General features: G+C 42.7%; 76 non-coding genes across 76 annotated transcripts; all 76 read right to left on the reverse strand.

The window, feature by feature from the left end:
* Positions 1-104: 104 nt before the first annotated feature.
* LOC126613118 (5S ribosomal RNA) lies at positions 105-223 on the reverse strand. The gene has a single exon (XR_007619666.1). It is a non-coding gene; the product is annotated as a 5S ribosomal RNA (ribosomal RNA).
* A 197-nt stretch (positions 224-420) lies between these two features.
* LOC126613222 (5S ribosomal RNA) lies at positions 421-539 on the reverse strand. The gene has a single exon (XR_007619769.1). It is a non-coding gene; the product is annotated as a 5S ribosomal RNA (ribosomal RNA).
* A 198-nt stretch (positions 540-737) lies between these two features.
* Positions 738-856, reverse strand: LOC126613234 (5S ribosomal RNA). The gene has a single exon (XR_007619780.1). It is a non-coding gene; the product is annotated as a 5S ribosomal RNA (ribosomal RNA).
* A 197-nt stretch (positions 857-1,053) lies between these two features.
* LOC126613246 (5S ribosomal RNA) lies at positions 1,054-1,172 on the reverse strand. Its single transcript, XR_007619791.1, has one exon. It is a non-coding gene; the product is annotated as a 5S ribosomal RNA (ribosomal RNA).
* Positions 1,173-1,369: 197 nt separating this feature from the next.
* Positions 1,370-1,488, reverse strand: LOC126613257 (5S ribosomal RNA). The gene has a single exon (XR_007619802.1). It is a non-coding gene; the product is annotated as a 5S ribosomal RNA (ribosomal RNA).
* A 197-nt stretch (positions 1,489-1,685) lies between these two features.
* Positions 1,686-1,804, reverse strand: LOC126613124 (5S ribosomal RNA). The gene has a single exon (XR_007619673.1). It is a non-coding gene; the product is annotated as a 5S ribosomal RNA (ribosomal RNA).
* Positions 1,805-2,001: 197 nt separating this feature from the next.
* Positions 2,002-2,120, reverse strand: LOC126613137 (5S ribosomal RNA). Its single transcript, XR_007619685.1, has one exon. It is a non-coding gene; the product is annotated as a 5S ribosomal RNA (ribosomal RNA).
* A 197-nt stretch (positions 2,121-2,317) lies between these two features.
* On the reverse strand, positions 2,318-2,436 carry LOC126613149 (5S ribosomal RNA). The gene has a single exon (XR_007619697.1). It is a non-coding gene; the product is annotated as a 5S ribosomal RNA (ribosomal RNA).
* A 197-nt stretch (positions 2,437-2,633) lies between these two features.
* Positions 2,634-2,752, reverse strand: LOC126613161 (5S ribosomal RNA). The gene has a single exon (XR_007619709.1). It is a non-coding gene; the product is annotated as a 5S ribosomal RNA (ribosomal RNA).
* A 197-nt stretch (positions 2,753-2,949) lies between these two features.
* On the reverse strand, positions 2,950-3,068 carry LOC126613174 (5S ribosomal RNA). The gene has a single exon (XR_007619721.1). It is a non-coding gene; the product is annotated as a 5S ribosomal RNA (ribosomal RNA).
* A 197-nt stretch (positions 3,069-3,265) lies between these two features.
* LOC126613185 (5S ribosomal RNA) lies at positions 3,266-3,384 on the reverse strand. Its single transcript, XR_007619734.1, has one exon. It is a non-coding gene; the product is annotated as a 5S ribosomal RNA (ribosomal RNA).
* Positions 3,385-3,581: 197 nt separating this feature from the next.
* On the reverse strand, positions 3,582-3,700 carry LOC126613197 (5S ribosomal RNA). The gene has a single exon (XR_007619745.1). It is a non-coding gene; the product is annotated as a 5S ribosomal RNA (ribosomal RNA).
* A 197-nt stretch (positions 3,701-3,897) lies between these two features.
* On the reverse strand, positions 3,898-4,016 carry LOC126613208 (5S ribosomal RNA). The gene has a single exon (XR_007619756.1). It is a non-coding gene; the product is annotated as a 5S ribosomal RNA (ribosomal RNA).
* Positions 4,017-4,213: 197 nt separating this feature from the next.
* Positions 4,214-4,332, reverse strand: LOC126613220 (5S ribosomal RNA). Its single transcript, XR_007619767.1, has one exon. It is a non-coding gene; the product is annotated as a 5S ribosomal RNA (ribosomal RNA).
* A 198-nt stretch (positions 4,333-4,530) lies between these two features.
* LOC126613221 (5S ribosomal RNA) lies at positions 4,531-4,649 on the reverse strand. The gene has a single exon (XR_007619768.1). It is a non-coding gene; the product is annotated as a 5S ribosomal RNA (ribosomal RNA).
* A 197-nt stretch (positions 4,650-4,846) lies between these two features.
* Positions 4,847-4,965, reverse strand: LOC126613223 (5S ribosomal RNA). The gene has a single exon (XR_007619770.1). It is a non-coding gene; the product is annotated as a 5S ribosomal RNA (ribosomal RNA).
* Positions 4,966-5,162: 197 nt separating this feature from the next.
* Positions 5,163-5,281, reverse strand: LOC126613224 (5S ribosomal RNA). Its single transcript, XR_007619771.1, has one exon. It is a non-coding gene; the product is annotated as a 5S ribosomal RNA (ribosomal RNA).
* Positions 5,282-5,478: 197 nt separating this feature from the next.
* Positions 5,479-5,597, reverse strand: LOC126613225 (5S ribosomal RNA). The gene has a single exon (XR_007619772.1). It is a non-coding gene; the product is annotated as a 5S ribosomal RNA (ribosomal RNA).
* Positions 5,598-5,794: 197 nt separating this feature from the next.
* LOC126613226 (5S ribosomal RNA) lies at positions 5,795-5,913 on the reverse strand. Its single transcript, XR_007619773.1, has one exon. It is a non-coding gene; the product is annotated as a 5S ribosomal RNA (ribosomal RNA).
* Positions 5,914-6,110: 197 nt separating this feature from the next.
* On the reverse strand, positions 6,111-6,229 carry LOC126613227 (5S ribosomal RNA). Its single transcript, XR_007619774.1, has one exon. It is a non-coding gene; the product is annotated as a 5S ribosomal RNA (ribosomal RNA).
* A 197-nt stretch (positions 6,230-6,426) lies between these two features.
* LOC126613229 (5S ribosomal RNA) lies at positions 6,427-6,545 on the reverse strand. The gene has a single exon (XR_007619775.1). It is a non-coding gene; the product is annotated as a 5S ribosomal RNA (ribosomal RNA).
* A 197-nt stretch (positions 6,546-6,742) lies between these two features.
* LOC126613230 (5S ribosomal RNA) lies at positions 6,743-6,861 on the reverse strand. The gene has a single exon (XR_007619776.1). It is a non-coding gene; the product is annotated as a 5S ribosomal RNA (ribosomal RNA).
* A 197-nt stretch (positions 6,862-7,058) lies between these two features.
* LOC126613231 (5S ribosomal RNA) lies at positions 7,059-7,177 on the reverse strand. The gene has a single exon (XR_007619777.1). It is a non-coding gene; the product is annotated as a 5S ribosomal RNA (ribosomal RNA).
* A 197-nt stretch (positions 7,178-7,374) lies between these two features.
* On the reverse strand, positions 7,375-7,493 carry LOC126613232 (5S ribosomal RNA). The gene has a single exon (XR_007619778.1). It is a non-coding gene; the product is annotated as a 5S ribosomal RNA (ribosomal RNA).
* A 197-nt stretch (positions 7,494-7,690) lies between these two features.
* LOC126613233 (5S ribosomal RNA) lies at positions 7,691-7,809 on the reverse strand. The gene has a single exon (XR_007619779.1). It is a non-coding gene; the product is annotated as a 5S ribosomal RNA (ribosomal RNA).
* A 197-nt stretch (positions 7,810-8,006) lies between these two features.
* LOC126613235 (5S ribosomal RNA) lies at positions 8,007-8,125 on the reverse strand. Its single transcript, XR_007619781.1, has one exon. It is a non-coding gene; the product is annotated as a 5S ribosomal RNA (ribosomal RNA).
* A 197-nt stretch (positions 8,126-8,322) lies between these two features.
* LOC126613236 (5S ribosomal RNA) lies at positions 8,323-8,441 on the reverse strand. The gene has a single exon (XR_007619782.1). It is a non-coding gene; the product is annotated as a 5S ribosomal RNA (ribosomal RNA).
* A 197-nt stretch (positions 8,442-8,638) lies between these two features.
* Positions 8,639-8,757, reverse strand: LOC126613237 (5S ribosomal RNA). Its single transcript, XR_007619783.1, has one exon. It is a non-coding gene; the product is annotated as a 5S ribosomal RNA (ribosomal RNA).
* Positions 8,758-8,954: 197 nt separating this feature from the next.
* On the reverse strand, positions 8,955-9,073 carry LOC126613238 (5S ribosomal RNA). The gene has a single exon (XR_007619784.1). It is a non-coding gene; the product is annotated as a 5S ribosomal RNA (ribosomal RNA).
* A 197-nt stretch (positions 9,074-9,270) lies between these two features.
* LOC126613217 (5S ribosomal RNA) lies at positions 9,271-9,389 on the reverse strand. Its single transcript, XR_007619764.1, has one exon. It is a non-coding gene; the product is annotated as a 5S ribosomal RNA (ribosomal RNA).
* Positions 9,390-9,586: 197 nt separating this feature from the next.
* On the reverse strand, positions 9,587-9,705 carry LOC126613239 (5S ribosomal RNA). The gene has a single exon (XR_007619785.1). It is a non-coding gene; the product is annotated as a 5S ribosomal RNA (ribosomal RNA).
* Positions 9,706-9,902: 197 nt separating this feature from the next.
* LOC126613240 (5S ribosomal RNA) lies at positions 9,903-10,021 on the reverse strand. Its single transcript, XR_007619786.1, has one exon. It is a non-coding gene; the product is annotated as a 5S ribosomal RNA (ribosomal RNA).
* Positions 10,022-10,218: 197 nt separating this feature from the next.
* On the reverse strand, positions 10,219-10,337 carry LOC126613218 (5S ribosomal RNA). The gene has a single exon (XR_007619765.1). It is a non-coding gene; the product is annotated as a 5S ribosomal RNA (ribosomal RNA).
* Positions 10,338-10,534: 197 nt separating this feature from the next.
* On the reverse strand, positions 10,535-10,653 carry LOC126613241 (5S ribosomal RNA). The gene has a single exon (XR_007619787.1). It is a non-coding gene; the product is annotated as a 5S ribosomal RNA (ribosomal RNA).
* A 197-nt stretch (positions 10,654-10,850) lies between these two features.
* Positions 10,851-10,969, reverse strand: LOC126613242 (5S ribosomal RNA). The gene has a single exon (XR_007619788.1). It is a non-coding gene; the product is annotated as a 5S ribosomal RNA (ribosomal RNA).
* Positions 10,970-11,166: 197 nt separating this feature from the next.
* On the reverse strand, positions 11,167-11,285 carry LOC126613243 (5S ribosomal RNA). The gene has a single exon (XR_007619789.1). It is a non-coding gene; the product is annotated as a 5S ribosomal RNA (ribosomal RNA).
* A 197-nt stretch (positions 11,286-11,482) lies between these two features.
* LOC126613245 (5S ribosomal RNA) lies at positions 11,483-11,601 on the reverse strand. The gene has a single exon (XR_007619790.1). It is a non-coding gene; the product is annotated as a 5S ribosomal RNA (ribosomal RNA).
* A 197-nt stretch (positions 11,602-11,798) lies between these two features.
* Positions 11,799-11,917, reverse strand: LOC126613247 (5S ribosomal RNA). Its single transcript, XR_007619792.1, has one exon. It is a non-coding gene; the product is annotated as a 5S ribosomal RNA (ribosomal RNA).
* Positions 11,918-12,114: 197 nt separating this feature from the next.
* Positions 12,115-12,233, reverse strand: LOC126613248 (5S ribosomal RNA). The gene has a single exon (XR_007619793.1). It is a non-coding gene; the product is annotated as a 5S ribosomal RNA (ribosomal RNA).
* A 197-nt stretch (positions 12,234-12,430) lies between these two features.
* LOC126613249 (5S ribosomal RNA) lies at positions 12,431-12,549 on the reverse strand. The gene has a single exon (XR_007619794.1). It is a non-coding gene; the product is annotated as a 5S ribosomal RNA (ribosomal RNA).
* Positions 12,550-12,746: 197 nt separating this feature from the next.
* On the reverse strand, positions 12,747-12,865 carry LOC126613250 (5S ribosomal RNA). The gene has a single exon (XR_007619795.1). It is a non-coding gene; the product is annotated as a 5S ribosomal RNA (ribosomal RNA).
* Positions 12,866-13,062: 197 nt separating this feature from the next.
* LOC126613251 (5S ribosomal RNA) lies at positions 13,063-13,181 on the reverse strand. The gene has a single exon (XR_007619796.1). It is a non-coding gene; the product is annotated as a 5S ribosomal RNA (ribosomal RNA).
* A 197-nt stretch (positions 13,182-13,378) lies between these two features.
* Positions 13,379-13,497, reverse strand: LOC126613252 (5S ribosomal RNA). The gene has a single exon (XR_007619797.1). It is a non-coding gene; the product is annotated as a 5S ribosomal RNA (ribosomal RNA).
* A 197-nt stretch (positions 13,498-13,694) lies between these two features.
* On the reverse strand, positions 13,695-13,813 carry LOC126613253 (5S ribosomal RNA). Its single transcript, XR_007619798.1, has one exon. It is a non-coding gene; the product is annotated as a 5S ribosomal RNA (ribosomal RNA).
* A 197-nt stretch (positions 13,814-14,010) lies between these two features.
* Positions 14,011-14,129, reverse strand: LOC126613254 (5S ribosomal RNA). The gene has a single exon (XR_007619799.1). It is a non-coding gene; the product is annotated as a 5S ribosomal RNA (ribosomal RNA).
* A 197-nt stretch (positions 14,130-14,326) lies between these two features.
* On the reverse strand, positions 14,327-14,445 carry LOC126613255 (5S ribosomal RNA). The gene has a single exon (XR_007619800.1). It is a non-coding gene; the product is annotated as a 5S ribosomal RNA (ribosomal RNA).
* Positions 14,446-14,642: 197 nt separating this feature from the next.
* On the reverse strand, positions 14,643-14,761 carry LOC126613256 (5S ribosomal RNA). The gene has a single exon (XR_007619801.1). It is a non-coding gene; the product is annotated as a 5S ribosomal RNA (ribosomal RNA).
* Positions 14,762-14,958: 197 nt separating this feature from the next.
* Positions 14,959-15,077, reverse strand: LOC126613258 (5S ribosomal RNA). The gene has a single exon (XR_007619803.1). It is a non-coding gene; the product is annotated as a 5S ribosomal RNA (ribosomal RNA).
* Positions 15,078-15,274: 197 nt separating this feature from the next.
* On the reverse strand, positions 15,275-15,393 carry LOC126613259 (5S ribosomal RNA). The gene has a single exon (XR_007619804.1). It is a non-coding gene; the product is annotated as a 5S ribosomal RNA (ribosomal RNA).
* A 197-nt stretch (positions 15,394-15,590) lies between these two features.
* On the reverse strand, positions 15,591-15,709 carry LOC126613260 (5S ribosomal RNA). The gene has a single exon (XR_007619805.1). It is a non-coding gene; the product is annotated as a 5S ribosomal RNA (ribosomal RNA).
* A 197-nt stretch (positions 15,710-15,906) lies between these two features.
* Positions 15,907-16,025, reverse strand: LOC126613261 (5S ribosomal RNA). The gene has a single exon (XR_007619806.1). It is a non-coding gene; the product is annotated as a 5S ribosomal RNA (ribosomal RNA).
* Positions 16,026-16,222: 197 nt separating this feature from the next.
* LOC126613262 (5S ribosomal RNA) lies at positions 16,223-16,341 on the reverse strand. Its single transcript, XR_007619807.1, has one exon. It is a non-coding gene; the product is annotated as a 5S ribosomal RNA (ribosomal RNA).
* Positions 16,342-16,538: 197 nt separating this feature from the next.
* Positions 16,539-16,657, reverse strand: LOC126613119 (5S ribosomal RNA). The gene has a single exon (XR_007619668.1). It is a non-coding gene; the product is annotated as a 5S ribosomal RNA (ribosomal RNA).
* Positions 16,658-16,854: 197 nt separating this feature from the next.
* LOC126613120 (5S ribosomal RNA) lies at positions 16,855-16,973 on the reverse strand. Its single transcript, XR_007619669.1, has one exon. It is a non-coding gene; the product is annotated as a 5S ribosomal RNA (ribosomal RNA).
* A 197-nt stretch (positions 16,974-17,170) lies between these two features.
* LOC126613121 (5S ribosomal RNA) lies at positions 17,171-17,289 on the reverse strand. The gene has a single exon (XR_007619670.1). It is a non-coding gene; the product is annotated as a 5S ribosomal RNA (ribosomal RNA).
* A 197-nt stretch (positions 17,290-17,486) lies between these two features.
* On the reverse strand, positions 17,487-17,605 carry LOC126613122 (5S ribosomal RNA). The gene has a single exon (XR_007619671.1). It is a non-coding gene; the product is annotated as a 5S ribosomal RNA (ribosomal RNA).
* A 197-nt stretch (positions 17,606-17,802) lies between these two features.
* Positions 17,803-17,921, reverse strand: LOC126613123 (5S ribosomal RNA). Its single transcript, XR_007619672.1, has one exon. It is a non-coding gene; the product is annotated as a 5S ribosomal RNA (ribosomal RNA).
* A 197-nt stretch (positions 17,922-18,118) lies between these two features.
* LOC126613126 (5S ribosomal RNA) lies at positions 18,119-18,237 on the reverse strand. Its single transcript, XR_007619674.1, has one exon. It is a non-coding gene; the product is annotated as a 5S ribosomal RNA (ribosomal RNA).
* Positions 18,238-18,433: 196 nt separating this feature from the next.
* LOC126613127 (5S ribosomal RNA) lies at positions 18,434-18,552 on the reverse strand. The gene has a single exon (XR_007619675.1). It is a non-coding gene; the product is annotated as a 5S ribosomal RNA (ribosomal RNA).
* Positions 18,553-18,749: 197 nt separating this feature from the next.
* LOC126613128 (5S ribosomal RNA) lies at positions 18,750-18,868 on the reverse strand. Its single transcript, XR_007619676.1, has one exon. It is a non-coding gene; the product is annotated as a 5S ribosomal RNA (ribosomal RNA).
* Positions 18,869-19,065: 197 nt separating this feature from the next.
* Positions 19,066-19,184, reverse strand: LOC126613129 (5S ribosomal RNA). The gene has a single exon (XR_007619677.1). It is a non-coding gene; the product is annotated as a 5S ribosomal RNA (ribosomal RNA).
* Positions 19,185-19,381: 197 nt separating this feature from the next.
* On the reverse strand, positions 19,382-19,500 carry LOC126613130 (5S ribosomal RNA). Its single transcript, XR_007619679.1, has one exon. It is a non-coding gene; the product is annotated as a 5S ribosomal RNA (ribosomal RNA).
* Positions 19,501-19,697: 197 nt separating this feature from the next.
* LOC126613131 (5S ribosomal RNA) lies at positions 19,698-19,816 on the reverse strand. The gene has a single exon (XR_007619680.1). It is a non-coding gene; the product is annotated as a 5S ribosomal RNA (ribosomal RNA).
* Positions 19,817-20,013: 197 nt separating this feature from the next.
* LOC126613132 (5S ribosomal RNA) lies at positions 20,014-20,132 on the reverse strand. The gene has a single exon (XR_007619681.1). It is a non-coding gene; the product is annotated as a 5S ribosomal RNA (ribosomal RNA).
* Positions 20,133-20,329: 197 nt separating this feature from the next.
* LOC126613133 (5S ribosomal RNA) lies at positions 20,330-20,448 on the reverse strand. Its single transcript, XR_007619682.1, has one exon. It is a non-coding gene; the product is annotated as a 5S ribosomal RNA (ribosomal RNA).
* Positions 20,449-20,645: 197 nt separating this feature from the next.
* LOC126613134 (5S ribosomal RNA) lies at positions 20,646-20,764 on the reverse strand. The gene has a single exon (XR_007619683.1). It is a non-coding gene; the product is annotated as a 5S ribosomal RNA (ribosomal RNA).
* A 196-nt stretch (positions 20,765-20,960) lies between these two features.
* On the reverse strand, positions 20,961-21,079 carry LOC126613135 (5S ribosomal RNA). Its single transcript, XR_007619684.1, has one exon. It is a non-coding gene; the product is annotated as a 5S ribosomal RNA (ribosomal RNA).
* A 197-nt stretch (positions 21,080-21,276) lies between these two features.
* On the reverse strand, positions 21,277-21,395 carry LOC126613138 (5S ribosomal RNA). Its single transcript, XR_007619686.1, has one exon. It is a non-coding gene; the product is annotated as a 5S ribosomal RNA (ribosomal RNA).
* A 197-nt stretch (positions 21,396-21,592) lies between these two features.
* Positions 21,593-21,711, reverse strand: LOC126613139 (5S ribosomal RNA). The gene has a single exon (XR_007619687.1). It is a non-coding gene; the product is annotated as a 5S ribosomal RNA (ribosomal RNA).
* A 197-nt stretch (positions 21,712-21,908) lies between these two features.
* LOC126613140 (5S ribosomal RNA) lies at positions 21,909-22,027 on the reverse strand. Its single transcript, XR_007619688.1, has one exon. It is a non-coding gene; the product is annotated as a 5S ribosomal RNA (ribosomal RNA).
* A 197-nt stretch (positions 22,028-22,224) lies between these two features.
* LOC126613141 (5S ribosomal RNA) lies at positions 22,225-22,343 on the reverse strand. Its single transcript, XR_007619690.1, has one exon. It is a non-coding gene; the product is annotated as a 5S ribosomal RNA (ribosomal RNA).
* A 197-nt stretch (positions 22,344-22,540) lies between these two features.
* On the reverse strand, positions 22,541-22,659 carry LOC126613142 (5S ribosomal RNA). The gene has a single exon (XR_007619691.1). It is a non-coding gene; the product is annotated as a 5S ribosomal RNA (ribosomal RNA).
* A 197-nt stretch (positions 22,660-22,856) lies between these two features.
* On the reverse strand, positions 22,857-22,975 carry LOC126613143 (5S ribosomal RNA). The gene has a single exon (XR_007619692.1). It is a non-coding gene; the product is annotated as a 5S ribosomal RNA (ribosomal RNA).
* A 197-nt stretch (positions 22,976-23,172) lies between these two features.
* LOC126613144 (5S ribosomal RNA) lies at positions 23,173-23,291 on the reverse strand. The gene has a single exon (XR_007619693.1). It is a non-coding gene; the product is annotated as a 5S ribosomal RNA (ribosomal RNA).
* Positions 23,292-23,488: 197 nt separating this feature from the next.
* LOC126613145 (5S ribosomal RNA) lies at positions 23,489-23,607 on the reverse strand. The gene has a single exon (XR_007619694.1). It is a non-coding gene; the product is annotated as a 5S ribosomal RNA (ribosomal RNA).
* A 197-nt stretch (positions 23,608-23,804) lies between these two features.
* On the reverse strand, positions 23,805-23,923 carry LOC126613146 (5S ribosomal RNA). The gene has a single exon (XR_007619695.1). It is a non-coding gene; the product is annotated as a 5S ribosomal RNA (ribosomal RNA).
* Positions 23,924-23,972: the final 49 nt, after the last annotated feature.

Consider the following 23,972-nt stretch of genomic DNA (forward strand, 5'->3'; position numbering starts at 1 on the left):
ATTCATAAATAAATGTTCATCACGACCGTCCCTCGAAAATTCAAAAAATATAATTAATAAATAAGCCGCTAACAATAACTACGAAAATTAAAAAAGAGGTGGGGGGGATGCAACACGAGGACTTCCCAGGAGGTCACCCATCCTAGTACTACTCTCGCCCAAACTCGCTTAACTTCGGAGTTCTGATGGGATCCGGTGCATGTGAGTTGGTATGATCGCATCCGTTATTCTATGACTTGTAATTGTATATAACCATTTCTTTGGCCGTAACCTTTACGCGTGTGAAAATCACACCGCCCCCCAACGATCGCACGAAATTCATAAATAAATGTTCATCACGACCGTCCCTCGAAAATTCAAAAAATATAATTAATAAATAAGCCGCTAACAATAACTACGAAAATTAAAAAAGAGGTGGGGGGGATGCAACACGAGGACTTCCCAGGAGGTCACCCATCCTAGTACTACTCTCGCCCAAACTCGCTTAACTTCGGAGTTCTGATGGGATCCGGTGCATGTGAGTTGGTATGATCGCATCCGTTATTCTATGACTTGTAATTGTATATAACCATTTCTTTGGCCGTAACCTTTACGCGTGTGAAAATCACACCGCCCCCCCAACGATCGCACGAAATTCATAAATAAATGTTCATCACGACCGTCCCTCGAAAATTCAAAAAATATAATTAATAAATAAGCCGCTAACAATAACTACGAAAATTAAAAAAGAGGTGGGGGGGATGCAACACGAGGACTTCCCAGGAGGTCACCCATCCTAGTACTACTCTCGCCCAAACTCGCTTAACTTCGGAGTTCTGATGGGATCCGGTGCATGTGAGTTGGTATGATCGCATCCGTTATTCTATGACTTGTAATTGTATATAACCATTTCTTTGGCCGTAACCTTTACGCGTGTGAAAATCACACCGCCCCCCAACGATCGCACGAAATTCATAAATAAATGTTCATCACGACCGTCCCTCGAAAATTCAAAAAATATAATTAATAAATAAGCCGCTAACAATAACTACGAAAATTAAAAAAGAGGTGGGGGGGATGCAACACGAGGACTTCCCAGGAGGTCACCCATCCTAGTACTACTCTCGCCCAAACTCGCTTAACTTCGGAGTTCTGATGGGATCCGGTGCATGTGAGTTGGTATGATCGCATCCGTTATTCTATGACTTGTAATTGTATATAACCATTTCTTTGGCCGTAACCTTTACGCGTGTGAAAATCACACCGCCCCCCAACGATCGCACGAAATTCATAAATAAATGTTCATCACGACCGTCCCTCGAAAATTCAAAAAATATAATTAATAAATAAGCCGCTAACAATAACTACGAAAATTAAAAAAGAGGTGGGGGGGATGCAACACGAGGACTTCCCAGGAGGTCACCCATCCTAGTACTACTCTCGCCCAAACTCGCTTAACTTCGGAGTTCTGATGGGATCCGGTGCATGTGAGTTGGTATGATCGCATCCGTTATTCTATGACTTGTAATTGTATATAACCATTTCTTTGGCCGTAACCTTTACGCGTGTGAAAATCACACCGCCCCCCAACGATCGCACGAAATTCATAAATAAATGTTCATCACGACCGTCCCTCGAAAATTCAAAAAATATAATTAATAAATAAGCCGCTAACAATAACTACGAAAATTAAAAAAGAGGTGGGGGGGATGCAACACGAGGACTTCCCAGGAGGTCACCCATCCTAGTACTACTCTCGCCCAAACTCGCTTAACTTCGGAGTTCTGATGGGATCCGGTGCATGTGAGTTGGTATGATCGCATCCGTTATTCTATGACTTGTAATTGTATATAACCATTTCTTTGGCCGTAACCTTTACGCGTGTGAAAATCACACCGCCCCCCAACGATCGCACGAAATTCATAAATAAATGTTCATCACGACCGTCCCTCGAAAATTCAAAAAATATAATTAATAAATAAGCCGCTAACAATAACTACGAAAATTAAAAAAGAGGTGGGGGGGATGCAACACGAGGACTTCCCAGGAGGTCACCCATCCTAGTACTACTCTCGCCCAAACTCGCTTAACTTCGGAGTTCTGATGGGATCCGGTGCATGTGAGTTGGTATGATCGCATCCGTTATTCTATGACTTGTAATTGTATATAACCATTTCTTTGGCCGTAACCTTTACGCGTGTGAAAATCACACCGCCCCCCAACGATCGCACGAAATTCATAAATAAATGTTCATCACGACCGTCCCTCGAAAATTCAAAAAATATAATTAATAAATAAGCCGCTAACAATAACTACGAAAATTAAAAAAGAGGTGGGGGGGATGCAACACGAGGACTTCCCAGGAGGTCACCCATCCTAGTACTACTCTCGCCCAAACTCGCTTAACTTCGGAGTTCTGATGGGATCCGGTGCATGTGAGTTGGTATGATCGCATCCGTTATTCTATGACTTGTAATTGTATATAACCATTTCTTTGGCCGTAACCTTTACGCGTGTGAAAATCACACCGCCCCCCAACGATCGCACGAAATTCATAAATAAATGTTCATCACGACCGTCCCTCGAAAATTCAAAAAATATAATTAATAAATAAGCCGCTAACAATAACTACGAAAATTAAAAAAGAGGTGGGGGGGATGCAACACGAGGACTTCCCAGGAGGTCACCCATCCTAGTACTACTCTCGCCCAAACTCGCTTAACTTCGGAGTTCTGATGGGATCCGGTGCATGTGAGTTGGTATGATCGCATCCGTTATTCTATGACTTGTAATTGTATATAACCATTTCTTTGGCCGTAACCTTTACGCGTGTGAAAATCACACCGCCCCCCAACGATCGCACGAAATTCATAAATAAATGTTCATCACGACCGTCCCTCGAAAATTCAAAAAATATAATTAATAAATAAGCCGCTAACAATAACTACGAAAATTAAAAAAGAGGTGGGGGGGATGCAACACGAGGACTTCCCAGGAGGTCACCCATCCTAGTACTACTCTCGCCCAAACTCGCTTAACTTCGGAGTTCTGATGGGATCCGGTGCATGTGAGTTGGTATGATCGCATCCGTTATTCTATGACTTGTAATTGTATATAACCATTTCTTTGGCCGTAACCTTTACGCGTGTGAAAATCACACCGCCCCCCAACGATCGCACGAAATTCATAAATAAATGTTCATCACGACCGTCCCTCGAAAATTCAAAAAATATAATTAATAAATAAGCCGCTAACAATAACTACGAAAATTAAAAAAGAGGTGGGGGGGATGCAACACGAGGACTTCCCAGGAGGTCACCCATCCTAGTACTACTCTCGCCCAAACTCGCTTAACTTCGGAGTTCTGATGGGATCCGGTGCATGTGAGTTGGTATGATCGCATCCGTTATTCTATGACTTGTAATTGTATATAACCATTTCTTTGGCCGTAACCTTTACGCGTGTGAAAATCACACCGCCCCCCAACGATCGCACGAAATTCATAAATAAATGTTCATCACGACCGTCCCTCGAAAATTCAAAAAATATAATTAATAAATAAGCCGCTAACAATAACTACGAAAATTAAAAAAGAGGTGGGGGGGATGCAACACGAGGACTTCCCAGGAGGTCACCCATCCTAGTACTACTCTCGCCCAAACTCGCTTAACTTCGGAGTTCTGATGGGATCCGGTGCATGTGAGTTGGTATGATCGCATCCGTTATTCTATGACTTGTAATTGTATATAACCATTTCTTTGGCCGTAACCTTTACGCGTGTGAAAATCACACCGCCCCCCAACGATCGCACGAAATTCATAAATAAATGTTCATCACGACCGTCCCTCGAAAATTCAAAAAATATAATTAATAAATAAGCCGCTAACAATAACTACGAAAATTAAAAAAGAGGTGGGGGGGATGCAACACGAGGACTTCCCAGGAGGTCACCCATCCTAGTACTACTCTCGCCCAAACTCGCTTAACTTCGGAGTTCTGATGGGATCCGGTGCATGTGAGTTGGTATGATCGCATCCGTTATTCTATGACTTGTAATTGTATATAACCATTTCTTTGGCCGTAACCTTTACGCGTGTGAAAATCACACCGCCCCCCAACGATCGCACGAAATTCATAAATAAATGTTCATCACGACCGTCCCTCGAAAATTCAAAAAATATAATTAATAAATAAGCCGCTAACAATAACTACGAAAATTAAAAAAGAGGTGGGGGGGATGCAACACGAGGACTTCCCAGGAGGTCACCCATCCTAGTACTACTCTCGCCCAAACTCGCTTAACTTCGGAGTTCTGATGGGATCCGGTGCATGTGAGTTGGTATGATCGCATCCGTTATTCTATGACTTGTAATTGTCATATAACCATTTCTTTGGCCGTAACCTTTACGCGTGTGAAAATCACACCGCCCCCCAACGATCGCACGAAATTCATAAATAAATGTTCATCACGACCGTCCCTCGAAAATTCAAAAAATATAATTAATAAATAAGCCGCTAACAATAACTACGAAAATTAAAAAAGAGGTGGGGGGGATGCAACACGAGGACTTCCCAGGAGGTCACCCATCCTAGTACTACTCTCGCCCAAACTCGCTTAACTTCGGAGTTCTGATGGGATCCGGTGCATGTGAGTTGGTATGATCGCATCCGTTATTCTATGACTTGTAATTGTATATAACCATTTCTTTGGCCGTAACCTTTACGCGTGTGAAAATCACACCGCCCCCCAACGATCGCACGAAATTCATAAATAAATGTTCATCACGACCGTCCCTCGAAAATTCAAAAAATATAATTAATAAATAAGCCGCTAACAATAACTACGAAAATTAAAAAAGAGGTGGGGGGGATGCAACACGAGGACTTCCCAGGAGGTCACCCATCCTAGTACTACTCTCGCCCAAACTCGCTTAACTTCGGAGTTCTGATGGGATCCGGTGCATGTGAGTTGGTATGATCGCATCCGTTATTCTATGACTTGTAATTGTATATAACCATTTCTTTGGCCGTAACCTTTACGCGTGTGAAAATCACACCGCCCCCCAACGATCGCACGAAATTCATAAATAAATGTTCATCACGACCGTCCCTCGAAAATTCAAAAAATATAATTAATAAATAAGCCGCTAACAATAACTACGAAAATTAAAAAAGAGGTGGGGGGGATGCAACACGAGGACTTCCCAGGAGGTCACCCATCCTAGTACTACTCTCGCCCAAACTCGCTTAACTTCGGAGTTCTGATGGGATCCGGTGCATGTGAGTTGGTATGATCGCATCCGTTATTCTATGACTTGTAATTGTATATAACCATTTCTTTGGCCGTAACCTTTACGCGTGTGAAAATCACACCGCCCCCCAACGATCGCACGAAATTCATAAATAAATGTTCATCACGACCGTCCCTCGAAAATTCAAAAAATATAATTAATAAATAAGCCGCTAACAATAACTACGAAAATTAAAAAAGAGGTGGGGGGGATGCAACACGAGGACTTCCCAGGAGGTCACCCATCCTAGTACTACTCTCGCCCAAACTCGCTTAACTTCGGAGTTCTGATGGGATCCGGTGCATGTGAGTTGGTATGATCGCATCCGTTATTCTATGACTTGTAATTGTATATAACCATTTCTTTGGCCGTAACCTTTACGCGTGTGAAAATCACACCGCCCCCCAACGATCGCACGAAATTCATAAATAAATGTTCATCACGACCGTCCCTCGAAAATTCAAAAAATATAATTAATAAATAAGCCGCTAACAATAACTACGAAAATTAAAAAAGAGGTGGGGGGGATGCAACACGAGGACTTCCCAGGAGGTCACCCATCCTAGTACTACTCTCGCCCAAACTCGCTTAACTTCGGAGTTCTGATGGGATCCGGTGCATGTGAGTTGGTATGATCGCATCCGTTATTCTATGACTTGTAATTGTATATAACCATTTCTTTGGCCGTAACCTTTACGCGTGTGAAAATCACACCGCCCCCCAACGATCGCACGAAATTCATAAATAAATGTTCATCACGACCGTCCCTCGAAAATTCAAAAAATATAATTAATAAATAAGCCGCTAACAATAACTACGAAAATTAAAAAAGAGGTGGGGGGGATGCAACACGAGGACTTCCCAGGAGGTCACCCATCCTAGTACTACTCTCGCCCAAACTCGCTTAACTTCGGAGTTCTGATGGGATCCGGTGCATGTGAGTTGGTATGATCGCATCCGTTATTCTATGACTTGTAATTGTATATAACCATTTCTTTGGCCGTAACCTTTACGCGTGTGAAAATCACACCGCCCCCCAACGATCGCACGAAATTCATAAATAAATGTTCATCACGACCGTCCCTCGAAAATTCAAAAAATATAATTAATAAATAAGCCGCTAACAATAACTACGAAAATTAAAAAAGAGGTGGGGGGGATGCAACACGAGGACTTCCCAGGAGGTCACCCATCCTAGTACTACTCTCGCCCAAACTCGCTTAACTTCGGAGTTCTGATGGGATCCGGTGCATGTGAGTTGGTATGATCGCATCCGTTATTCTATGACTTGTAATTGTATATAACCATTTCTTTGGCCGTAACCTTTACGCGTGTGAAAATCACACCGCCCCCCAACGATCGCACGAAATTCATAAATAAATGTTCATCACGACCGTCCCTCGAAAATTCAAAAAATATAATTAATAAATAAGCCGCTAACAATAACTACGAAAATTAAAAAAGAGGTGGGGGGGATGCAACACGAGGACTTCCCAGGAGGTCACCCATCCTAGTACTACTCTCGCCCAAACTCGCTTAACTTCGGAGTTCTGATGGGATCCGGTGCATGTGAGTTGGTATGATCGCATCCGTTATTCTATGACTTGTAATTGTATATAACCATTTCTTTGGCCGTAACCTTTACGCGTGTGAAAATCACACCGCCCCCCAACGATCGCACGAAATTCATAAATAAATGTTCATCACGACCGTCCCTCGAAAATTCAAAAAATATAATTAATAAATAAGCCGCTAACAATAACTACGAAAATTAAAAAAGAGGTGGGGGGGATGCAACACGAGGACTTCCCAGGAGGTCACCCATCCTAGTACTACTCTCGCCCAAACTCGCTTAACTTCGGAGTTCTGATGGGATCCGGTGCATGTGAGTTGGTATGATCGCATCCGTTATTCTATGACTTGTAATTGTATATAACCATTTCTTTGGCCGTAACCTTTACGCGTGTGAAAATCACACCGCCCCCCAACGATCGCACGAAATTCATAAATAAATGTTCATCACGACCGTCCCTCGAAAATTCAAAAAATATAATTAATAAATAAGCCGCTAACAATAACTACGAAAATTAAAAAAGAGGTGGGGGGGATGCAACACGAGGACTTCCCAGGAGGTCACCCATCCTAGTACTACTCTCGCCCAAACTCGCTTAACTTCGGAGTTCTGATGGGATCCGGTGCATGTGAGTTGGTATGATCGCATCCGTTATTCTATGACTTGTAATTGTATATAACCATTTCTTTGGCCGTAACCTTTACGCGTGTGAAAATCACACCGCCCCCCAACGATCGCACGAAATTCATAAATAAATGTTCATCACGACCGTCCCTCGAAAATTCAAAAAATATAATTAATAAATAAGCCGCTAACAATAACTACGAAAATTAAAAAAGAGGTGGGGGGGATGCAACACGAGGACTTCCCAGGAGGTCACCCATCCTAGTACTACTCTCGCCCAAACTCGCTTAACTTCGGAGTTCTGATGGGATCCGGTGCATGTGAGTTGGTATGATCGCATCCGTTATTCTATGACTTGTAATTGTATATAACCATTTCTTTGGCCGTAACCTTTACGCGTGTGAAAATCACACCGCCCCCCAACGATCGCACGAAATTCATAAATAAATGTTCATCACGACCGTCCCTCGAAAATTCAAAAAATATAATTAATAAATAAGCCGCTAACAATAACTACGAAAATTAAAAAAGAGGTGGGGGGGATGCAACACGAGGACTTCCCAGGAGGTCACCCATCCTAGTACTACTCTCGCCCAAACTCGCTTAACTTCGGAGTTCTGATGGGATCCGGTGCATGTGAGTTGGTATGATCGCATCCGTTATTCTATGACTTGTAATTGTATATAACCATTTCTTTGGCCGTAACCTTTACGCGTGTGAAAATCACACCGCCCCCCAACGATCGCACGAAATTCATAAATAAATGTTCATCACGACCGTCCCTCGAAAATTCAAAAAATATAATTAATAAATAAGCCGCTAACAATAACTACGAAAATTAAAAAAGAGGTGGGGGGGATGCAACACGAGGACTTCCCAGGAGGTCACCCATCCTAGTACTACTCTCGCCCAAACTCGCTTAACTTCGGAGTTCTGATGGGATCCGGTGCATGTGAGTTGGTATGATCGCATCCGTTATTCTATGACTTGTAATTGTATATAACCATTTCTTTGGCCGTAACCTTTACGCGTGTGAAAATCACACCGCCCCCCAACGATCGCACGAAATTCATAAATAAATGTTCATCACGACCGTCCCTCGAAAATTCAAAAAATATAATTAATAAATAAGCCGCTAACAATAACTACGAAAATTAAAAAAGAGGTGGGGGGGATGCAACACGAGGACTTCCCAGGAGGTCACCCATCCTAGTACTACTCTCGCCCAAACTCGCTTAACTTCGGAGTTCTGATGGGATCCGGTGCATGTGAGTTGGTATGATCGCATCCGTTATTCTATGACTTGTAATTGTATATAACCATTTCTTTGGCCGTAACCTTTACGCGTGTGAAAATCACACCGCCCCCCAACGATCGCACGAAATTCATAAATAAATGTTCATCACGACCGTCCCTCGAAAATTCAAAAAATATAATTAATAAATAAGCCGCTAACAATAACTACGAAAATTAAAAAAGAGGTGGGGGGGATGCAACACGAGGACTTCCCAGGAGGTCACCCATCCTAGTACTACTCTCGCCCAAACTCGCTTAACTTCGGAGTTCTGATGGGATCCGGTGCATGTGAGTTGGTATGATCGCATCCGTTATTCTATGACTTGTAATTGTATATAACCATTTCTTTGGCCGTAACCTTTACGCGTGTGAAAATCACACCGCCCCCCAACGATCGCACGAAATTCATAAATAAATGTTCATCACGACCGTCCCTCGAAAATTCAAAAAATATAATTAATAAATAAGCCGCTAACAATAACTACGAAAATTAAAAAAGAGGTGGGGGGGATGCAACACGAGGACTTCCCAGGAGGTCACCCATCCTAGTACTACTCTCACCCAAACTCGCTTAACTTCGGAGTTCTGATGGGATCCGGTGCATGTGAGTTGGTATGATCGCATCCGTTATTCTATGACTTGTAATTGTATATAACCATTTCTTTGGCCGTAACCTTTACGCGTGTGAAAATCACACCGCCCCCCAACGATCGCACGAAATTCATAAATAAATGTTCATCACGACCGTCCCTCGAAAATTCAAAAAATATAATTAATAAATAAGCCGCTAACAATAACTACGAAAATTAAAAAAGAGGTGGGGGGGATGCAACACGAGGACTTCCCAGGAGGTCACCCATCCTAGTACTACTCTCGCCCAAACTCGCTTAACTTCGGAGTTCTGATGGGATCCGGTGCATGTGAGTTGGTATGATCGCATCCGTTATTCTATGACTTGTAATTGTATATAACCATTTCTTTGGCCGTAACCTTTACGCGTGTGAAAATCACACCGCCCCCCAACGATCGCACGAAATTCATAAATAAATGTTCATCACGACCGTCCCTCGAAAATTCAAAAAATATAATTAATAAATAAGCCGCTAACAATAACTACGAAAATTAAAAAAGAGGTGGGGGGGATGCAACACGAGGACTTCCCAGGAGGTCACCCATCCTAGTACTACTCTCGCCCAAACTCGCTTAACTTCGGAGTTCTGATGGGATCCGGTGCATGTGAGTTGGTATGATCGCATCCGTTATTCTATGACTTGTAATTGTATATAACCATTTCTTTGGCCGTAACCTTTACGCGTGTGAAAATCACACCGCCCCCCAACGATCGCACGAAATTCATAAATAAATGTTCATCACGACCGTCCCTCGAAAATTCAAAAAATATAATTAATAAATAAGCCGCTAACAATAACTACGAAAATTAAAAAAGAGGTGGGGGGGATGCAACACGAGGACTTCCCAGGAGGTCACCCATCCTAGTACTACTCTCGCCCAAACTCGCTGAACTTCGGAGTTCTGATGGGATCCGGTGCATGTGAGTTGGTATGATCGCATCCGTTATTCTATGACTTGTAATTGTATATAACCATTTCTTTGGCCGTAACCTTTACGCGTGTGAAAATCACACCGCCCCCCAACGATCGCACGAAATTCATAAATAAATGTTCATCACGACCGTCCCTCGAAAATTCAAAAAATATAATTAATAAATAAGCCGCTAACAATAACTACGAAAATTAAAAAAGAGGTGGGGGGGATGCAACACGAGGACTTCCCAGGAGGTCACCCATCCTAGTACTACTCTCGCCCAAACTCGCTTAACTTCGGAGTTCTGATGGGATCCGGTGCATGTGAGTTGGTATGATCGCATCCGTTATTCTATGACTTGTAATTGTATATAACCATTTCTTTGGCCGTAACCTTTACGCGTGTGAAAATCACACCGCCCCCCAACGATCGCACGAAATTCATAAATAAATGTTCATCACGACCGTCCCTCGAAAATTCAAAAAATATAATTAATAAATAAGCCGCTAACAATAACTACGAAAATTAAAAAAGAGGTGGGGGGGATGCAACACGAGGACTTCCCAGGAGGTCACCCATCCTAGTACTACTCTCGCCCAAACTCGCTTAACTTCGGAGTTCTGATGGGATCCGGTGCATGTGAGTTGGTATGATCGCATCCGTTATTCTATGACTTGTAATTGTATATAACCATTTCTTTGGCCGTAACCTTTACGCGTGTGAAAATCACACCGCCCCCCAACGATCGCACGAAATTCATAAATAAATGTTCATCACGACCGTCCCTCGAAAATTCAAAAAATATAATTAATAAATAAGCCGCTAACAATAACTACGAAAATTAAAAAAGAGGTGGGGGGGATGCAACACGAGGACTTCCCAGGAGGTCACCCATCCTAGTACTACTCTCGCCCAAACTCGCTTAACTTCGGAGTTCTGATGGGATCCGGTGCATGTGAGTTGGTATGATCGCATCCGTTATTCTATGACTTGTAATTGTATATAACCATTTCTTTGGCCGTAACCTTTACGCGTGTGAAAATCACACCGCCCCCCAACGATCGCACGAAATTCATAAATAAATGTTCATCACGACCGTCCCTCGAAAATTCAAAAAATATAATTAATAAATAAGCCGCTAACAATAACTACGAAAATTAAAAAAGAGGTGGGGGGGATGCAACACGAGGACTTCCCAGGAGGTCACCCATCCTAGTACTACTCTCGCCCAAACTCGCTTAACTTCGGAGTTCTGATGGGATCCGGTGCATGTGAGTTGGTATGATCGCATCCGTTATTCTATGACTTGTAATTGTATATAACCATTTCTTTGGCCGTAACCTTTACGCGTGTGAAAATCACACCGCCCCCCAACGATCGCACGAAATTCATAAATAAATGTTCATCACGACCGTCCCTCGAAAATTCAAAAAATATAATTAATAAATAAGCCGCTAACAATAACTACGAAAATTAAAAAAGAGGTGGGGGGGATGCAACACGAGGACTTCCCAGGAGGTCACCCATCCTAGTACTACTCTCGCCCAAACTCGCTTAACTTCGGAGTTCTGATGGGATCCGGTGCATGTGAGTTGGTATGATCGCATCCGTTATTCTATGACTTGTAATTGTATATAACCATTTCTTTGGCCGTAACCTTTACGCGTGTGAAAATCACACCGCCCCCCAACGATCGCACGAAATTCATAAATAAATGTTCATCACGACCGTCCCTCGAAAATTCAAAAAATATAATTAATAAATAAGCCGCTAACAATAACTACGAAAATTAAAAAAGAGGTGGGGGGGATGCAACACGAGGACTTCCCAGGAGGTCACCCATCCTAGTACTACTCTCGCCCAAACTCGCTTAACTTCGGAGTTCTGATGGGATCCGGTGCATGTGAGTTGGTATGATCGCATCCGTTATTCTATGACTTGTAATTGTATATAACCATTTCTTTGGCCGTAACCTTTACGCGTGTGAAAATCACACCGCCCCCCAACGATCGCACGAAATTCATAAATAAATGTTCATCACGACCGTCCCTCGAAAATTCAAAAAATATAATTAATAAATAAGCCGCTAACAATAACTACGAAAATTAAAAAAGAGGTGGGGGGGATGCAACACGAGGACTTCCCAGGAGGTCACCCATCCTAGTACTACTCTCGCCCAAACTCGCTTAACTTCGGAGTTCTGATGGGATCCGGTGCATGTGAGTTGGTATGATCGCATCCGTTATTCTATGACTTGTAATTGTATATAACCATTTCTTTGGCCGTAACCTTTACGCGTGTGAAAATCACACCGCCCCCCAACGATCGCACGAAATTCATAAATAAATGTTCATCACGACCGTCCCTCGAAAATTCAAAAAATATAATTAATAAATAAGCCGCTAACAATAACTACGAAAATTAAAAAAGAGGTGGGGGGGATGCAACACGAGGACTTCCCAGGAGGTCACCCATCCTAGTACTACTCTCGCCCAAACTCGCTTAACTTCGGAGTTCTGATGGGATCCGGTGCATGTGAGTTGGTATGATCGCATCCGTTATTCTATGACTTGTAATTGTATATAACCATTTCTTTGGCCGTAACCTTTACGCGTGTGAAAATCACACCGCCCCCCAACGATCGCACGAAATTCATAAATAAATGTTCATCACGACCGTCCCTCGAAAATTCAAAAAATATAATTAATAAATAAGCCGCTAACAATAACTACGAAAATTAAAAAAGAGGTGGGGGGGATGCAACACGAGGACTTCCCAGGAGGTCACCCATCCTAGTACTACTCTCGCCCAAACTCGCTTAACTTCGGAGTTCTGATGGGATCCGGTGCATGTGAGTTGGTATGATCGCATCCGTTATTCTATGACTTGTAATTGTATATAACCATTTCTTTGGCCGTAACCTTTACGCGTGTGAAAATCACACCGCCCCCCAACGATCGCACGAAATTCATAAATAAATGTTCATCACGACCGTCCCTCGAAAATTCAAAAAATATAATTAATAAATAAGCCGCTAACAATAACTACGAAAATTAAAAAAGAGGTGGGGGGGATGCAACACGAGGACTTCCCAGGAGGTCACCCATCCTAGTACTACTCTCGCCCAAACTCGCTTAACTTCGGAGTTCTGATGGGATCCGGTGCATGTGAGTTGGTATGATCGCATCCGTTATTCTATGACTTGTAATTGTATATAACCATTTCTTTGGCCGTAACCTTTACGCGTGTGAAAATCACACCGCCCCCCAACGATCGCACGAAATTCATAAATAAATGTTCATCACGACCGTCCCTCGAAAATTCAAAAAATATAATTAATAAATAAGCCGCTAACAATAACTACGAAAATTAAAAAAGAGGTGGGGGGGATGCAACACGAGGACTTCCCAGGAGGTCACCCATCCTAGTACTACTCTCGCCCAAACTCGCTTAACTTCGGAGTTCTGATGGGATCCGGTGCATGTGAGTTGGTATGATCGCATCCGTTATTCTATGACTTGTAATTGTATATAACCATTTCTTTGGCCGTAACCTTTACGCGTGTGAAAATCACACCGCCCCCCAACGATCGCACGAAATTCATAAATAAATGTTCATCACGACCGTCCCTCGAAAATTCAAAAAATATAATTAATAAATAAGCCGCTAACAATAACTACGAAAATTAAAAAAGAGGGGGGGGGGATGCAACACGAGGACTTCCCAGGAGGTCACCCATCCTAGTACTACTCTCGCCCAAACTCGCTTAACTTCGGAGTTCTGATGGGATCCGGTGCATGTGAGTTGGTATGATCGCATCCGTTATTCTATGACTTGTAATTGTATATAACCATTTCTTTGGCCGTAACCTTTACGCGTGTGAAAATCACACCGCCCCCCAACGATCGCACGAAATTCATAAATAAATGTTCATCACGACCGTCCCTCGAAAATTCAAAAAATATAATTAATAAATAAGCCGCTAACAATAACTACGAAAATTAAAAAAGAGGTGGGGGGGATGCAACACGAGGACTTCCCAGGAGGTCACCCATCCTAGTACTACTCTCGCCCAAACTCGCTTAACTTCGGAGTTCTGATGGGATCCGGTGCATGTGAGTTGGTATGATCGCATCCGTTATTCTATGACTTGTAATTGTATATAACCATTTCTTTGGCCGTAACCTTTACGCGTGTGAAAATCACACCGCCCCCCAACGATCGCACGAAATTCATAAATAAATGTTCATCACGACCGTCCCTCGAAAATTCAAAAAATATAATTAATAAATAAGCCGCTAACAATAACTACGAAAATTAAAAAAGAGGTGGGGGGGATGCAACACGAGGACTTCCCAGGAGGTCACCCATCCTAGTACTACTCTCGCCCAAACTCGCTTAACTTCGGAGTTCTGATGGGATCCGGTGCATGTGAGTTGGTATGATCGCATCCGTTATTCTATGACTTGTAATTGTATATAACCATTTCTTTGGCCGTAACCTTTACGCGTGTGAAAATCACACCGCCCCCCAACGATCGCACGAAATTCATAAATAAATGTTCATCACGACCGTCCCTCGAAAATTCAAAAAATATAATTAATAAATAAGCCGCTAACAATAACTACGAAAATTAAAAAAGAGGGGGGGGGGATGCAACACGAGGACTTCCCAGGAGGTCACCCATCCTAGTACTACTCTCGCCCAAACTCGCTTAACTTCGGAGTTCTGATGGGATCCGGTGCATGTGAGTTGGTATGATCGCATCCGTTATTCTATGACTTGTAATTGTATATAACCATTTCTTTGGCCGTAACCTTTACGCGTGTGAAAATCACACCGCCCCCCAACGATCGCACGAAATTCATAAATAAATGTTCATCACGACCGTCCCTCGAAAATTCAAAAAATATAATTAATAAATAAGCCGCTAACAATAACTACGAAAATTAAAAAAGAGGTGGGGGGGATGCAACACGAGGACTTCCCAGGAGGTCACCCATCCTAGTACTACTCTCGCCCAAACTCGCTTAACTTCGGAGTTCTGATGGGATCCGGTGCATGTGAGTTGGTATGATCGCATCCGTTATTCTATGACTTGTAATTGTATATAACCATTTCTTTGGCCGTAACCTTTACGCGTGTGAAAATCACACCGCCCCCCAACGATCGCACGAAATTCATAAATAAATGTTCATCACGACCGTCCCTCGAAAATTCAAAAAATATAATTAATAAATAAGCCGCTAACAATAACTACGAAAATTAAAAAAGAGGTGGGGGGGATGCAACACGAGGACTTCCCAGGAGGTCACCCATCCTAGTACTACTCTCGCCCAAACTCGCTTAACTTCGGAGTTCTGATGGGATCCGGTGCATGTGAGTTGGTATGATCGCATCCGTTATTCTATGACTTGTAATTGTATATAACCATTTCTTTGGCCGTAACCTTTACGCGTGTGAAAATCACACCGCCCCCCAACGATCGCACGAAATTCATAAATAAATGTTCATCACGACCGTCCCTCGAAAATTCAAAAAATATAATTAATAAATAAGCCGCTAACAATAACTACGAAAATTAAAAAAGAGGTGGGGGGGATGCAACACGAGGACTTCCCAGGAGGTCACCCATCCTAGTACTACTCTCGCCCAAACTCGCTTAACTTCGGAGTTCTGATGGGATCCGGTGCATGTGAGTTGGTATGATCGCATCCGTTATTCTATGACTTGTAATTGTATATAACCATTTCTTTGGCCGTAACCTTTACGCGTGTGAAAATCACACCGCCCCCCAACGATCGCACGAAATTCATAAATAAATGTTCATCACGACCGTCCCTCGAAAATTCAAAAAATATAATTAATAAATAAGCCGCTAACAATAACTACGAAAATTAAAAAAGAGGTGGGGGGGATGCAACACGAGGACTTCCCAGGAGGTCACCCATCCTAGTACTACTCTCGCCCAAACTCGCTTAACTTCGGAGTTCTGATGGGATCCGGTGCATGTGAGTTGGTATGATCGCATCCGTTATTCTATGACTTGTAATTGTATATAACCATTTCTTTGGCCGTAACCTTTACGCGTGTGAAAATCACACCGCCCCCCAACGATCGCACGAAATTCATAAATAAATGTTCATCACGACCGTCCCTCGAAAATTCAAAAAATATAATTAATAAATAAGCCGCTAACAATAACTACGAAAATTAAAAAAGAGGTGGGGGGGATGCAACACGAGGACTTCCCAGGAGGTCACCCATCCTAGTACTACTCTCGCCCAAACTCGCTTAACTTCGGAGTTCTGATGGGATCCGGTGCATGTGAGTTGGTATGATCGCATCCGTTATTCTATGACTTGTAATTGTATATAACCATTTCTTTGGCCGTAACCTTTACGCGTGTGAAAATCACACCGCCCCCCAACGATCGCACGAAATTCATAAATAAATGTTCATCACGACCGTCCCTCGAAAATTCAAAAAATATAATTAATAAATAAGCCGCTAACAATAACTACGAAAATTAAAAAAGAGGTGGGGGGGATGCAACACGAGGACTTCCCAGGAGGTCACCCATCCTAGTACTACTCTCGCCCAAACTCGCTTAACTTCGGAGTTCTGATGGGATCCGGTGCATGTGAGTTGGTATGATCGCATCCGTTATTCTATGACTTGTAATTGTATATAACCATTTCTTTGGCCGTAACCTTTACGCGTGTGAAAATCACACCGCCCCCCAACGATCGCACGAAATTCATAAATAAATGTTCATCACGACCGTCCCTCGAAAATTCAAAAAATATAATTAATAAATAAGCCGCTAACAATAACTACGAAAATTAAAAAAGAGGTGGGGGGGATGCAACACGAGGACTTCCCAGGAGGTCACCCATCCTAGTACTACTCTCGCCCAAACTCGCTTAACTTCGGAGTTCTGATGGGATCCGGTGCATGTGAGTTGGTATGATCGCATCCGTTATTCTATGACTTGTAATTGTATATAACCATTTCTTTGGCCGTAACCTTTACGCGTGTGAAAATCACACCGCCCCCCAACGATCGCACGAAATTCATAAATAAATGTTCATCACGACCGTCCCTCGAAAATTCAAAAAATATAATTAATAAATAAGCCGCTAACAATAACTACGAAAATTAAAAAAGAGGGGGGGGGGATGCAACACGAGGACTTCCCAGGAGGTCACCCATCCTAGTACTACTCTCGCCCAAACTCGCTTAACTTCGGAGTTCTGATGGGATCCGGTGCATGTGAGTTGGTATGATCGCATCCGTTATTCTATGACTTGTAATTGTATATAACCATTTCTTTGGCCGTAACCTTTACGCGTGTGAAAATCACACCGCCCCCCAACGATCGCACGAAATTCATAAATAAATGTTCATCACGACCGTCCCTCGAAAATTCAAAAAATATAATTAATAAATAAGCCGCTAACAATAACTACGAAAATTAAAAAAGAGGTGGGGGGGATGCAACACGAGGACTTCCCAGGAGGTCACCCATCCTAGTACTACTCTCGCCCAAACTCGCTTAACTTCGGAGTTCTGATGGGATCCGGTGCATGTGAGTTGGTATGATCGCATCCGTTATTCTATGACTTGTAATTGTATATAACCATTTCTTTGGCCGTAACCTTTACGCGTGTGAAAATCACACCGCCCCCCAACGATCGCACGAAATTCATAAATAAATGTTCATCACGACCGTCCCTCGAAAATTCAAAAAATATAATTAATAAATAAGCCGCTAACAATAACTACGAAAATTAAAAAAGAGGTGGGGGGGATGCAACACGAGGACTTCCCAGGAGGTCACCCATCCTAGTACTACTCTCGCCCAAACTCGCTTAACTTCGGAGTTCTGATGGGATCCGGTGCATGTGAGTTGGTATGATCGCATCCGTTATTCTATGACTTGTAATTGTATATAACCATTTCTTTGGCCGTAACCTTTACGCGTGTGAAATCACACCGCCCCCCAACGATCGCACGAAATTCATAAATAAATGTTCATCACGACCGTCCCTCGAAAATTCAAAAAATATAATTAATAAATAAGCCGCTAACAATAACTACGAAAATTAAAAAAGAGGTGGGGGGGATGCAACACGAGGACTTCCCAGGAGGTCACCCATCCTAGTACTACTCTCGCCCAAACTCGCTTAACTTCGGAGTTCTGATGGGATCCGGTGCATGTGAGTTGGTATGATCGCATCCGTTATTCTATGACTTGTAATTGTATATAACCATTTCTTTGGCCGTAACCTTTACGCGTGTGAAAATCACACCGCCCCCCAACGATCGCACGAAATTCATAAATAAATGTTCATCACGACCGTCCCTCGAAAATTCAAAAAATATAATTAATAAATAAGCCGCTAACAATAACTACGAAAATTAAAAAAGAGGGGGGGGGGATGCAACACGAGGACTTCCCAGGAGGTCACCCATCCTAGTACTACTCTCGCCCAAACTCGCTTAACTTCGGAGTTCTGATGGGATCCGGTGCATGTGAGTTGGTATGATCGCATCCGTTATTCTATGACTTGTAATTGTATATAACCATTTCTTTGGCCGTAACCTTTACGCGTGTGAAAATCACACCGCCCCCCAACGATCGCACGAAATTCATAAATAAATGTTCATCACGACCGTCCCTCGAAAATTCAAAAAATATAATTAATAAATAAGCCGCTAACAATAACTACGAAAATTAAAAAAGAGGTGGGGGGGATGCAACACGAGGACTTCCCAGGAGGTCACCCATCCTAGTACTACTCTCGCCCAAACTCGCTTAACTTCGGAGTTCTGATGGGATCCGGTGCATGTGAGTTGGTATGATCGCATCCGTTATTCTATGACTTGTAATTGTATATAACCATTTCTTTGGCCGTAACCTTTACGCGTGTGAAAATCACACCGCCCCCCAACGATCGCACGAAATTCATAAATAAATGTTCATCACGACCGTCCCTCGAAAATTCAAAAAATATAATTAATAAATAAGCCGCTAACAATAACTACGAAAATTAAAAAAGAGGTGGGGGGGATGCAACACGAGGACTTCCCAGGAGGTCACCCATCCTAGTACTACTCTCGCCCAAACTCGCTTAACTTCGGAGTTCTGATGGGATCCGGTGCATGTGAGTTGGTATGATCGCATCCGTTATTCTATGACTTGTAATTGTATATAACCATTTCTTTGGCCGTAACCTTTACGCGTGTGAAAATCACACCGCCCCCCAACGATCGCACGAAATTCATAAATAAATGTTCATCACGACCGTCCCTCGAAAATTCAAAAAATATAATTAATAAATAAGCCGCTAACAATAACTACGAAAATTAAAAAAGAGGTGGGGGGGATGCAACACGAGGACTTCCCAGGAGGTCACCCATCCTAGTACTACTCTCGCCCAAACTCGCTTAACTTCGGAGTTCTGATGGGATCCGGTGCATGTGAGTTGGTATGATCGCATCCGTTATTCTATGACTTGTAATTGTATATAACCATTTCTTTGGCCGTAACCTTTACGCGTGTGAAAATCACACCGCCCCCCAACGATCGCACGAAATTCATAAATAAATGTTCATCACGACCGTCCCTCGAAAATTCAAAAAATATAATTAATAAATAAGCCGCTAACAATAACTACGAAAATTAAAAAAGAGGTGGGGGGGATGCAACACGAGGACTTCCCAGGAGGTCACCCATCCTAGTACTACTCTCGCCCAAACTCGCTTAACTTCGGAGTTCTGATGGGATCCGGTGCATGTGAGTTGGTATGATCGCATCCGTTATTCTATGACTTGTAATTGTATATAACCATTTCTTTGGCCGTAACCTTTACGCGTGTGAAAATCACACCGCCCCCCAACGATCGCACGAAATTCATAAATAAATGTTCATCACGACCGTCCCTCGAAAATTCAAAAAATATAATTAATAAATAAGCCGCTAACAATAACTACGAAAATTAAAAAAGAGGTGGGGGGGATGCAACACGAGGACTTCCCAGGAGGTCACCCATCCTAGTACTACTCTCGCCCAAACTCGCTTAACTTCGGAGTTCTGATGGGATCCGGTGCATGTGAGTTGGTATGATCGCATCCGTTATTCTATGACTTGTAATTGTATATAACCATTTCTTTGGCCGTAACCTTTACGCGTGTGAAAATCACACCGCCCCCCAACGATCGCACGAAATTCATAAATAAATGTTCATCACGACCGTCCCTCGAAAATTCAAAAAATATAATTAATAAATAAGCCGCTAACAATAACTACGAAAATTAAAAAAGAGGTGGGGGGGATGCAACACGAGGACTTCCCAGGAGGTCACCCATCCTAGTACTACTCTCGCCCAAACTCGCTTAACTTCGGAGTTCTGATGGGATCCGGTGCATGTGAGTTGGTATGATCGCATCCGTTATTCTATGACTTGTAATTGTATAAACCATTTCTTTGGCCGTAACCTTTACGCGTGTGAAAATCACACCGCCCCCCAACGATCGCACGAAATTCATAAATAAATGTTCATCACGACCGTCCCTCGAAAATTCAAAAAATATAATTAATAAATAAGCCGCTAACAATAACTACGAAAATTAAAAAAGAGGTGGGGGGGATGCAACACGAGGACTTCCCAGGAGGTCACCCATCCTAGTACTACTCTCGCCCAAACTCGCTTAACTTCGGAGTTCTGATGGGATCCGGTGCATGTGAGTTGGTATGATCGCATCCGTTATTCTATGACTTGTAATTGTATATAACCATTTCTTTGGCCGTAACCTTTACGCGTGTGAAAATCACACCGCCCCCCAACGATCGCACGAAATTCATAAATAAATGTTCATCACGACCGTCCCTCGAAAATTCAAAAAATATAATTAATAAATAAGCCGCTAACAATAACTACGAAAATTAAAAAAGAGGTGGGGGGGATGCAACACGAGGACTTCCCAGGAGGTCACCCATCCTAGTACTACTCTCGCCCAAACTCGCTTAACTTCGGAGTTCTGATGGGATCCGGTGCATGTGAGTTGGTATGATCGCATCCGTTATTCTATGACTTGTAATTGTATATAACCATTTCTTTGGCCGTAACCTTTACGCGTGTGAAAATCACACCGCCCCCCAACGATCGCACGAAATTCATAAATAAATGTTCATCACGACCGTCCCTCGAAAATTCAAAAAATATAATTAATAAATAAGCCGCTAACAATAACTACGAAAATTAAAAAAGAGGTGGGGGGGATGCAACACGAGGACTTCCCAGGAGGTCACCCATCCTAGTACTACTCTCGCCCAAACTCGCTTAACTTCGGAGTTCTGATGGGATCCGGTGCATGTGAGTTGGTATGATCGCATCCGTTATTCTATGACTTGTAATTGTATATAACCATTTCTTTGGCCGTAACCTTTACGCGTGTGAAAATCACACCGCCCCCCAACGATCGCACGAAATTCATAAATAAATGTTCATCACGACCGTCCCTCGAAAATTCAAAAAATATAATTAATAAATAAGCCGCTAACAATAACTACGAAAATTAAAAAAGAGGTGGGGGGGATGCAACACGAGGACTTCCCAGGAGGTCACCCATCCTAGTACTACTCTCGCCCAAACTCGCTTAACTTCGGAGTTCTGATGGGATCCGGTGCATGTGAGTTGGTATGATCGCATCCGTTATTCTATGACTTGTAATTGTATATAACCATTTCTTTGGCCGTAACCTTTACGCGTGTGAAAATCACACCGCCCCCCAACGATCGCACGAAATTCATAAATAAATGTTCATCACGACCGTCCCTCGAAAATTCAAAAAATATAATTAATAAATAAGCCGCTAACAATAACTACGAAAATTAAAAAAGAGGTGGGGGGGATGCAACACGAGGACTTCCCAGGAGGTCACCCATCCTAGTACTACTCTCGCCCAAACTCGCTTAACTTCGGAGTTCTGATGGGATCCGGTGCATGTGAGTTGGTATGATCGCATCCGTTATTCTATGACTTGTAATTGTATATAACCATTTCTTTGGCCGTAACCTTTACGCGTGTGAAAATCACACCGCCCCCCAACGATCGCACGAAATTCATAAATAAATGTTCATCACGACCGTCCCTCGAAAATTCAAAAAATATAATTAATAAATAAGCCGCTAACAATAACTACGAAAATTAAAAAAGAGGTGGGGGGGATGCAACACGAGGACTTCCCAGGAGGTCACCCATCCTAGTACTACTCTCGCCCAAACTCGCTTAACTTCGGAGTTCTGATGGGATCCGGTGCATGTGAGTTGGTATGATCGCATCCGTTATTCTATGACTTGTAATTGTATATAACCATTTCTTTGGCCGTAACCTTTACGCGTGTGAAAATCACACCGCCCCCCAACGATCGCACGAAATTCATAAATAAATGTTCATCACGACCGTCCCTCGAAAATTCAAAAAATATAATTAATAAATAAGCCGCTAACAATAACTACGAAAATTAAAAAAGAGGTGGGGGGGATGCAACACGAGGACTTCCCAGGAGGTCACCCATCCTAGTACTACTCTCGCCCAAACTCGCTTAACTTCGGAGTTCTGATGGGATCCGGTGCATGTGAGTTGGTATGATCGCATCCGTTATTCTATGACTTGTAATTGTATATAACCATTTCTTTGGCCGTAACCTTTACGCGTGTGAAAATCACACCGCCCCCCAACGATCGCACGAAATTCATAAATAAATGTTCATCACGACCGTCCCTCGAAAATTCAAAAAATATAATTAATAAATAAGCCGCTAACAATAACTACGAAAATTAAAAAAGAGGTGGGGGGGATGCAACACGAGGACTTCCCAGGAGGTCACCCATCCTAGTACTACTCTCGCCCAAACTCGCTTAACTTCGGAGTTCTGATGGGATCCGGTGCATGTGAGTTGGTATGATCGCATCCGTTATTCTATGACTTGTAATTGTATATAACCATTTCTTTGGCCGTAACCTTTACGCGTGTGAAAATCACACCGCCCCCCAACGATCGCACGAAATTCATAAATAAATGTTCATCACGACCGTCCCTCGAAAATTCAAAAAATATAATTAATAAATAAGCCGCTAACAATAACTACGAAAATTAAAAAAGAGGTGGGGGGGATGCAACACGAGGACTTCCCAGGAGGTCACCCATCCTAGTACTACTCTCGCCCAAACTCGCTTAACTTCGGAGTTCTGATGGGATCCGGTGCATGTGAGTTGGTATGATCGCATCCGTTATTCTATGACTTGTAATTGTATATAACCATTTCTTTGGCCGTAACCTTTACGCGTGTGAAAATCACACCGCCCCCCAACGATCGCACGAAATTCATAAATAAATGTTCATCACGACCGTCCCTCGAAAATTCAAAAAATATAATTAATAAATAAGCCGCTAACAATAACTACGAAAATTAAAAAAGAGGTGGGGGGGATGCAACACGAGGACTTCCCAGGAGGTCACCCATCCTAGTACTACTCTCGCCCAAACTCGCTTAACTTCGGAGTTCTGATGGGATCCGGTGCATGTGAGTTGGTATGATCGCATCCGTTATTCTATGACTTGTAATTGTATATAACCATTTCTTTGGCCGTAACC

Source organism: Malus sylvestris (assembly GCF_916048215.2).
Source record: "Malus sylvestris chromosome 4 unlocalized genomic scaffold, drMalSylv7.2 SUPER_4_unloc_5, whole genome shotgun sequence".
NCBI classification, from domain to species: domain Eukaryota; kingdom Viridiplantae; phylum Streptophyta; class Magnoliopsida; order Rosales; family Rosaceae; genus Malus; species Malus sylvestris.